Raw genomic sequence first — 10,893 nt, forward strand, 5'->3', positions numbered from 1 at the left:
GCGATCGCCAGAGCGTGGGCAATAATTAAAAAAAAAGAGCTACACTCTAACTCTAAACTGGTAACCGATAAATTTAAAGCGTCACAGATTGAGCTCTCTATTGACCGTAGTTTGTCGCCATCCCACGGGGGGGGGGGCGCAATTTTAAACCGTAACATGTTGGGTATCTATTTACCCGGCGTGACATCTTTCACAATATACAAAAAAAATGGGCTAACTTTACTGTTTAGTATTTTTTAAATGCAGTGAAATGTGACTTTTCAAATTTTTTCCAAAAAAATGGCGTTTTAAAGACCGCTGCGCAAATACCGCGTGACAAAAAATTTTGCAATGACCGACATTTTATTCTCCAGAGTCTTTGCTAAAAAATATATATATATAATGTTTGGGGGTTTTAAGTAGTTTTCTAGCAAAAAATACTGATTTAAACTTGTAAACAAAAAGTGTCAAAAATAGGCTTAGTGGTAAAGTGGTTAAGGACCCGGCTGACAAGAAAGCAAAGGCTGTGGCATGCAGCAGGTTTACTATGCCTGGTTGGGCATTGCGGCCAGTCTTTGCTTCAGCCCTGGTGTCTCAGACCCTAACTTAATGGGCCAAGCTTTTTCGCTAGGGCCTGGGGGAATGAGCAGGTCCCCGCTGCATATGTTGATTTAGCGGACCAGTTGTTTCATGGACTGCAGTTTATTTGTGATGCAGCTTTGGATAAAGCTCCTGTGCTGTCCAAACTTTGTTTCAGGGGTGGTGATTAGGCGCGTACTGTGGCTTAAGAATTGGTCCGCAGACCAAGCCTCTAAGAAAGCTCTTTGATCTGCCCTTTCAAGGTGATCGCTTGTTTGGGGCTACCCAGGATGAAATCTTTAAGGGTATTATGGGAGGGAAGAGTACCTTCCTGCCACAGTCAAGGAAAGGGAAGGAGCCTCGCTGCAGACAGGGCCCTCCTACTTAGCCCATAGAAAATTATTTCCTGCTTCTGGGATGGAGAATAAGGGAAATGGATCTTTTAAATCTTCCCCGGGAGGTTCCAAGCAAGCTTGGGTCTGGTAAGCCTAGAGCTAGCTTACCCGGACCAGCAGACAAGACTCCTTCAGCATCAAGGTCTGCCCTCACCCATTATTGGGGTGGGATGGACATCTTTGCTGGCTTCCGGCCCCGTGGACTTCTTTGCGCATCAAGGAGATCCGCAAAATTTTTCTTTTGCGGGTACCAGAAAGGGGGACAAAGCTTGTCCTTTTGCAGGAATTAAATCCGCACAAGGAGACTCGGGACATAAAAAATCTGAAAGGTTCATGTAATGTCTGAACTACCGAAGGTCCCTCCTATCCCTCTCCAGGTAATTGATTTACCTAGGTCTGATTCTATTTCTGACCAGGGTGGTCGTTCCTCTGCACAAACTTTAGGGACCACAGGCCATGATTCACCGGCTGCTGCCACACAGATAGTTCTCTCCCATTTTGCATACAAGTTCGGAGTCTGGTGGTATCCATCTTCAAGACAGTTCTGTTTGTACAGTCTTACATGCAGGTTCGGCTCCACAGGAGTTCATGACAAGGTCATGGGGTCCTCTGAAGGCGAGGAAGTCATCCTCCAGCAAGATATACCATCGTACATGGAAAGCTTACATTTCTCTGTCGCTCATTGACAGACGCAGTCCTCCTTGATTAATATCAACTCGGGTTATACTGCCCTCTACAGGAGTAGGACTAGGCAGAAAGAAAAACGTTCTGGCCACACCTTAGGGGTAGTCCCAGAGGGTATATCCTCTCTCTCTCTCTGCTACAGGAAGTCAGTTTTTTTCTGTCTAGTTAGGAGTAAGGACCTAAGTTCCTTGCTGGGATCTTTGGTCCTGGCAAGATTTTTTAGAAATACTTTTTTAGGCAGCTTTTCTTCTCCAGTTCCTGTGAGATCTTCAAGCAAGTACGCTGAAACTGGGCGACGGGCTGGATGTTGAGATCCAGTGGTCACCCCAGTTCAGCCTGCGAGCGCGTGCAGGCCATAGCTCCGCGCTGGGTCGGCCGCGACATAGTCCCACTGGACGGGGACTGACCCTGCGAGTTAAACGTCTCGCCTGGACGCCAATGACCAGCGGAGTCACGGCATCCAGATTGGTCGACAGCCCCCCCACTCCGGTGGAGAGGGGTTCTGTCAGGAGTTGGTGCCCGCCTGGTTCCGGTATGGTGAGCCAGTTCCTCACAGAGTATTGATGCATTATCAGCAGTTTTGGGAGTCTTTGGTATCCCGGGTGGAGATGGCCTGTCAGGGACGGGGGTCAAGAAAGCGACCCCCGCCTACCCCTATTTCATCTAATACTTCAGATTCTGAGATGGGCATTGCAGCTGCAGGTCCCCCTGCTGGGGCTGTTGTCTCAGGTAATGTCTCCTCAGATAGTGAGGAGGATGTTTCTACCTCCGCCATAGCACAAGAAGAAGCGTTGGTGGACGCACTAGTTGTGTCTGTCCGGGAAACCTTAAGACTTGAGGTTACACCGGCAGAAGTAACCGAGATGGAAATTCCTTTTGGTACTAGTAAGCCTACCAAGACGGCGAAGGTTTTTCCCTTACCCAAATGTTTTGGTAATAAAATTAAAGAGGAATGGGATCATCCAAAACAAATCCTTACTATTTCCAAACGCATTGCTAGACGCTATCCGTTTGAGGAATCCCTCATTAAAAAATGGACGGTACCACCAGTGGTGGATCCACCGATTTCCAGACTAAATAAAGCCACTGTTATCCCGTTGGAGGACGCTCCATCCTTTAAGGATCCGGTGGATCGAAAAGTGGAAGCGGAACTGTTTTTTCCCTGATAGGGTCAACCTTTAGACCAGTGGTTGCCATTGGTTTAGTTTCACAAACATTGACAGAATGGGCAAAATTGCTACGCCATGACTTAAAGGGGAGAAATATCCCCCGGCAGCGTCTGATTTGATGGAGCAAATTATACAAGGACTACAGTTTGTCTGTGACGCAGCCCTGGATGCCACTCCCTTGTTATGGCATGCATCAATGTCAGCTGTAGTCCTCAGACGTGTGCTGTGGTTAAAGTGTTGGTCGGCGGATCAAGGTTCCAAGAAAGCTTTGGCTAATCTCCCTTTTCAGGGGGATCGCCTATTTGGGACCACCCTAGATGAGATCATAAAGGATGTCACTGGGGGCAAGAGCACTTTTTTGCCGCAGACTGCTAAAGGACCTCGTAACAGGCGAGGACCTTCCTTTTCCGCTCATAAAAGGTTCGTTCGCTCCGCTGGGGCGAGCATGAAGGGCAAAGCACCTTCAGGAGGTTTCAAAGGGCGCTGGTCGGGTAAACAAAAGGCCGACTCAACCAAACCTGAAGACAAAACTAATACAGCCTAAAGGTGCGCCCCCACCCAGCTCAGGGGTGGGGGGACGTCTTCACCGGTGTTCAGATCCAGGGCTTGCCTGAATCCCGGACTAAGGGGTTCAGGAGATCATACGATCAGGATACAAGATCGAGTGTCGATCACTTCTACCGGTGCAATTCTTCCCTTCCAACATTCATATGCTACAGGGAGCGGTAGTTCCCGTTCCTTGAGCAGAACGTTTTCTTTACTTTTTCCAAAGATCATTCCTAGTTCCCTCCAGGAATCGGATCCGGTTGAGCGAGCGGACCAGGGAGTCCCTGGTCCGGTGACTCCGGTCTCTAAAGCTCAGCCAGGAGAAGTAATCACTTCCGATAGGAATCAAGTTTCTGATAAATGTGTGGGAACTGATCAGACTTGGTCTGATTGCCTGGACCAAACAGCTCTAGGGCAGCCTGGTTCGGATCCAGTCAGACAATGCCATGGTGGTGACTTGGGTCGATCACCAAGGATTTCACCAGCTGTCTCCCCAATAGGGCAACCCGGAGGTGGATCTGTTGGCATGTCAGCTCAACAGGAAGGCGCGGAGGTTGGTAGCTTGCGCCCGCGATCCTCTAGCGGACACAGCAGACGCGCTGAGCGCCCCGTAGGGGCAGTATCAGCTACTGTATGTCTTCCCCCCTCTCAAGTTGCTGCTGAGATTTCTCCGCAGGATAGAGGTGGAGGGAACTCCAGGTATCCTGGTAATTCCGGGCTGGCCTCGTCAAGCCGGGTATGCCGTCTTGGGCAGACTAGTCGCGGACGCTCCTTGGAGACTTCCTCTCAGGGAGGATCTGCGTTCTCAAGGACCGATCTTCCATCGTGCTTTACAGTCGCTGGCTTTAACGGCCTGGCCATTGAGACCCAGGTACTGAAGGACAGGGGATTGTCAGCTTCAGTTATCCCAACTCTAATTAAAGCGACTTCCAGCAAGGTCTATTATCGCACATGGAAGGCTTGTATCGCGTGGTGTGAATCTTTGGGATTCTTGGCTTTTCTGCAAAAGGGGGTTGAGCAGAAACTATCCTTGAGCACTATCAAGGGTCAGGTTTCAGCGTTAGCAATCTTCTTTCAGAAGCCTCTGGCTACTCATTCCTTGGTGCGGAATTTCATCCAGGGGGTGCGGCACTTGGCTCCGCCAGTGCGCGCGCCCTTACCGCCCTGGGATCTTAATTTGGTGTTGTCGGTTCTGCAGAAACCTCCCTTTGAAAATATTAGGGAGATTCCCTTGCTTACATTATCCCAGAAGGTGGCCTTCTTGGTGGCTAACACTTCTGCACGCAGGGTGTCAGAACTGGCTGCATTATCGTGTCATATTCATCATGGGGAATTCATATGAATTCCCCATATCTGGTGATTCATAGGGATAAGGTAGTTCTTCATCCGAAGCCATCCTTTCTTCCTAAGGTGGTTTCAGACTTTCATCTGAATGAAGATATTGTGCTACCTTCCTTGTGTCCTAAGCCCAGTCATCCTCGGGAATGTGCGTTGCATTCCTTGGATGTGGTTCGGGCAATCGGGGTATACCTGAAGACTACGGAATCGTTCCGTAAAACGGATTCACTTTTTGTGATCAAGGATGGCCCCAGAAAGGGGTTGCCTGCATCTGCCGCGACTATCTCCAAATGGATTAGGCAGACGGTGGTACAGGCTTATTCTACTAAGGGTTGGAATCCTCCTTTCCCTGTTAAGGCGCACTCCACTCGAGCGCTCAGTACTTCCTGGGCCTACTGCCATCAGGCGTCAGTGGTCCAGGTGTGCAAGGCGGCTACCTGGTCGTCTGTGCATACCTTTACAAAATTTTATAAAGTTGATGTGATGGCATCGGCGGATGCCTCATTTGGCCGCAAGGTTTTGCAGGCCGCAATTTGAGGAGACCGGTGGTCTACCTCGAGGGTTTTTTTCCGTTGGAATTTCAGTTGTCTCATCTTTTGATTGATGAGCCTTTAAAACTTCTAGTTGGCACTGGTTGGGCCTTCTAGATTGGATTTTGATTTCCATTATCCCACCCCTCAATTGTGGCACTGCTTTGGGACGTCCCGAGTTGATATTAATCAAGGAGGACTGCGTCTGTCAATGAGCGACAGAGAAAAATGGATTTTTGTAAGATCTTACCGTAAAATCCTTTTCTCTTAAGCTCATTGACAGACGCAGTACCCGCCCCTCTGTTTTTGAGTTGGGTTGGGTTAAATTCTCTAAACACTGCTTTGTGACATAACTGACTTCCTGTAGCAGAGAGAGAGAGGATATACCCTCTGGGACTACCCCTAAGGTGTGGCCAGAACGTTTTTCTTTCTGCCTAGTCCTACTCCTGTGGAGGGCAGTATAACCCGAGTTGATATTAATCAAGGAGGACTGCGTCTGTCAATGAGCTTAAGAGAAAAGGATTTTATGGTAAGATCTTACAAAAATCAATTTTTCTTGGTGTGAGTCGATTGGTGTTCATCCTCGATCCTTTTCTGTGGCTTGGATCTTAACCACTTAAGCCCCAGCCCTATTTCGGACACTTTTTGTTTACAAGTTAAAAATCAGTATTTTTTTCCTAGAAAACTACTTGGAACCCCCAAACATTATATATATTTTTTTTCGCAAAGCCTGGAGAATAAAATGTCGGTCATTGCAATATTTTTTGTCACGCGGTATTTGCGCAGCGGTCTTTGAAACGCCATTTTTTTGAAAATTTTTGAAAAATCACATTTCACTGCATTTAAAAAGTACTAAACAGTAACGTTAGCCCATTTTTTTTGTATATTGTGAAAGATGTCACGCCGAGTAAATAGATACCCAACATGTTACAGTTTAAAATCATCCCGGTGTAACACCGCAAATTCTGCCGACGTAGATCTACGTTAGTATGCGGTAAGTGGTTAATCTTTCTTCAACAGGGCGTTTATCAAAAGTTGGCCTGGTTTACCATCAAAGGCCAGGTGTCTGCCCTGGCAGTCTTCGAGTGACCCCTAGCTACGCACTCTTTAGTTCGTACCTTCATTCAGGGGGTTTGACATGTGGCTCCACTTGTACAATCTCTTTTGCCGCCGTGGGATTTAAATTTAGCGTTTTTCGGTTCTCCAAAAACCTCCATTTGAGAATATTTGGGAGATTCCCTTGTCTACAATGTCCCAGAAGGTGACATTCTTGGTGGCTATTACCTCGGCCTGCAGGATATTCAGAATTGGCAGCATTATCCTGTCGCAGTCTCTATTTGGTGGTCCATAGGGATAAAGGGGTTCTTCGTCCCTGTCCATCATTCCTGCCCAAAATTGTCTGACTTCATGTGAATGAGGACATTGTGTTTCCTTCCTTGTGTCCCAAGCCGGAATTTGCTATGCATACCTTGGATGTTGGGCTTGCCATTCTGGTGTATCTGGCAGCACCTTTCAGAGGTCAGACTCGCTTTTTGTGGTTACGGACGGACCAAAAAAATGGCTGGCTGCTTCTTCGGCTACCATCTCCAGATGGCTCAGGCGGTGACTCAGGTCTATTCCATTAAAGGTCAGGTTCCACCTTTCCCTGTCACAGAACCTTTTTTCTCGGGTGATAGAGTGCTTCTTGGGCCTTCCGTCATCAGGCTTCAATATTGCAAGTTTGCAAGGTGGCCTCTTGGTCCTCCCTGCATACCTTTACAAAATTCTATAAGGTAGATACTTTTGTGGGCCGTTCTTTCTTGAGGTGTTTTTTTCTTTGAACCTTTTATTTTTCAGACTGGGTTCCTGTGACCCCGTTAAGGCTCTTGTGTCTTGGTTAAGGGCTCTCATGTTTAGCCTTGGGTTATTTTCCTTTTGGACGTCCCACTAATTATGATTTATGGAGTGCTGTGTCCGTCGAACAAAAGAAAATGGGATTTTTGTACTTACTGTAAAATCCCTTTTCTCTGAGTTCGACGGACACAGCACCCACCCCTCTATGGAGTTCTGATGCTTCTAATACTGCTTGCTACTAAACTGATTGATTACCTAGAGCAGTGAGGGGAGTTATTTACCAGCTGAGGGCGGCCCAGCCAGGTGTTTTTGTTCTGCCTAGTCCTACTCCTGGAGGAGGCAATATAACCCACTAGTTATGATTTATGGAGCGCTGTGTCCATCGATGAACTCAGAGAAATGGATTTTATTGTACAAAATACAATTTTTTCTGATGTTCATTGGTGGTCACAGCACCCACCCCTCTGTGGAGTTGGCTTTCTTCTGATACTGCTTGTAACACAACTGAGTGCCTATAGCTGAGGACTGGGACTGCCCATATGCGTAGTTAAAAAAAATCCTGATCACTTCCCCATAGTATAGTGTTACTACGGTAACATTATATTGCTCTGGTCAGTTTGCTTTTAAAAAAAAAAAAAAAAAATCGTAAAAAATACAAAAATTGAAGAGAATTCTTTCTTTTTTCGTACGGTCACCAGCCAGTGTTTCTGATCACCGCCACACCCGTTATATGATGGCACTGTACTGCAGCGGTGACAGTATGTAAAAAAAAAAAAAAAAATTGTACATTTTTTTCTTTGGAAATCATTTTTCTCGAAGATTGCTAAAAAATGACAGCTTCAAAAAAACTCGCCATGCCGCTTAATACCTTGGACAGCTTACTTTTCCAAAAGGGGGTAATTTGGAGGTATTTGTGCTGTTTTGACATTTTTGGGCCTCAAATGATAGGCCGTCGGTACATTAGGATTAATCAATTTTCAGAGATATACCATAGTTTGTGGACTATATAACTTTCCTACAGACTAATTTACACTGATTTGGGTTATTTTCACCAAAGAAATGTAGCAGAATACACAAATTTATGAACAATTACTTATGTGCAAAATTTTTTCCCAGAAACTTTTTTTTTTTTTCTTAAATTTTCACTTTTTTTTTTTTTAACTAAAAAAAAAATGATTAACCGCTTTAATACCGGGCACTTTCACCCACTTTTTGCCTAGACAAATTTTCAGCTTTCAGCGCTGTTGCACTTTGAATGAAAATTGTGCACTCATGCAACTCTGTACCCAAACAACATTTTAATCATTTTTTGAGACCGATGGAGGTTTCTTTTGGTTGGTATTTAATCACCACTGGATATACTATCTTTTGCTAAAAAAACGAAAACCTTTATGAAAAAAGTTTGTTACAAAATTTGTTAAATACAGTATTTCACAAAAGTGAGTACACTCCTCACATTTTTGTAAATATTTTATTATATCTCTTCATGTGACAACAGAAGAAATTACACTTTGCTACAATGTAAAGTAGTTTGCTGTCCCCTCAAAGTAACTCTAGGGATGCACCGAATATTCGGCGGCCGAACATTATTCGGCCGAAAATAGAGAAAATAGCACTTTCGGCGTTCGGCCGAATAAGTCAAAAGGCCGAATAATTTTGAGCCGAACAATGTCAGCTTCCGCCCTGACCGCTCACCTTCCTCATTGCGGCTCCCTTCTCACACGCCGCCGGTGTCCTGTCCGGCCGCGAGTAGGGGGTGTGACGTCACGCGCGTGTCCCGCCCCCTGCTCCTGACTGCGGGTCCTTCACACTAGGTCCACGCCCCGCCCCCCTGTTCGCGGCTTTTGGCTCTGGCTGCAGTTCAGGTATGTGATGTGGAGCTGAGCACATTTGGGGGAGAAGAATACGGTAGCTGGCAGCTGCACAAGCATTAGTGTGCAGACTGCCATATGTTGTTGCCACTTGCCATGCTCCTTACATTAGAGTGCCCTATAAAGTGCCCCTTAAAAAAAAAAAAAGAAAGAAAAAAAATGTGCCCAACAGAGTGCTCCCTTGACATAAAATGTGGCCATCAGTGTGCCCCTTATTTTATGCTAAGGGACATGCTGATGAGCATATTTTATGTTAAGGGGAACTCTGATGAGCATATTTTATGTTAAGGGGCACGCTAATGGGCATATTTTATGTTAAGAGCAACGCTGATTTAAATGTTTTGTTTTGCCCATCAGAGTGCCCATCAGCGTGCCCCCTAACATAAAATGTGCCCATCAGCGTGCCCCCTAAAAATTGGCAAAATAAATGGAAAAAATGCGAAACACCGCGTTCGGTATTCGGCCTTCGGCCAAGCATTTCATTATTATTCGGCTTCGGCCAAGAATTTCATTTCGGTGCATCCCTAAGTAACTCAACACACAGCCATTAATGTCTAAACCGCTGGCAACAAAAGTAATTACACCCCTAAGTAAAAATGTTCAAATTGGGCCCATTTAGCCATTTTTCCTCCCCAGTGTCTTGTGACTCGTTAGTGTTACAAGGGTCTCAGGTGTGACTGGGGAAGCAGATGTGGTAAATTTGGTGTTAACGCTCTCCCATACTGGTCACTGGAAGTTCAACATGGCACCTCCATGGCAAAGAACTCTTTAAGGATCTGAAAAAAGAATTGTTGCTCTACATAAAGATGGCCGGGGCTATATGAAGATTGCCAAGACCCTGAAACTGAGCTGCAACATGGTGGCAAAGACCATATAGCGGTTTAAAAGGACAGGTTCCATTTAGAACAGGCCTCGTCATGGTCGACCAAAGATGTTGAGTGCGCGTGCTCAGCATCATATTCAGGGGTTGTCTTTAGGAAATAGACGTATGAATGCTGCCAGCATTGCTGCAGAGGTTGAAGGGATGGGGGGGTCAGCCTGTCAGTGCCCAGACCATACACCGCACACTGCATCAAATTGGGTCTGCATGGCTGTCGTCCCAGAAGGAAACCTCTTCTAAAGATGATGCACAAGAAAGCCCGCCAACAGTTTGCTGAAGACAGAGTAAGGACATGGATTACTGGAGCAATGTCCAGTGGTCTGATGAGACCAAAATAAACCTATTTGGTTCAGATGGTGTCAAGCATGTGTGGCGGCAACCAGGTGAGGAGTACAAAGACAAGTGTGTCTTGCCTACAGTCAAGCATGGTGGTGGGAGTGTCATGGTCTAGGGTTGCATGGGTGCTTCTGGCACTGGGGGAGCTACAGTTCATTGAGGGAACCATGAATGCCAACATACTGAAGCAGAGCCTGATCCCCTCTCTTTGGAGACTGGGCCACAGGGCAGTATTCCAACATAACTACCCCAAACACACCTCCAAGACGACCACTGCTTTGCTAAAGAAGCTGAGGGTAAAGATGATGGACTGGCCAACCATGTCTCCAAACCTAAACGCTATTGAGCATCTGTGGGGCATCCTCAAATGGAAGGTGAAGGAGCGCAAGGTCTCTAACATCCACCAGCATCATGAAGGGGTGGAAGAGGACTCCAGTGGCAACCTCTGAAGCTCTGGTGAACTCCATGCCCAAGAGGGTTAAGGCAGTGCTGGAAAATAATGGTGGCTAGACTAATCCTTGACACTTTGGACATGTTCACTTAGGGGTGTACTCACTTTTGTTGCCAGAGGTTTAGACGTAATGGCTGTGTTGAGGTATTTTGAGGGGACAGCAAATTTACACTGTTATACAAGCTGTACACTCACTACTTTACATTGTAGCAAAGTGTAATTTCTTTAGTGTTGTCACATGAAAAGAAAAATATTTTATTTATTTTATGTGAGGGGTGTACGTACTTTTGTGATACTGTAAG

At 46.1% G+C, this 10,893-nt stretch overlaps 1 protein-coding gene across 1 annotated transcript in view; it reads left to right on the forward strand.

Moving 5' to 3' along the window:
* CLK3 (CDC like kinase 3) overlaps positions 1-10,893 on the forward strand; it is a 123,069-nt gene that overhangs the window by 107,907 nt on the left and 4,269 nt on the right. The gene's annotated exons all lie outside the window — the stretch shown is intronic.

This window comes from Pelophylax lessonae (genome assembly GCF_965119305.1).
Source record: "Pelophylax lessonae genome assembly, chromosome: 4".
NCBI lineage: Eukaryota > Metazoa > Chordata > Amphibia > Anura > Ranidae > Pelophylax > Pelophylax lessonae.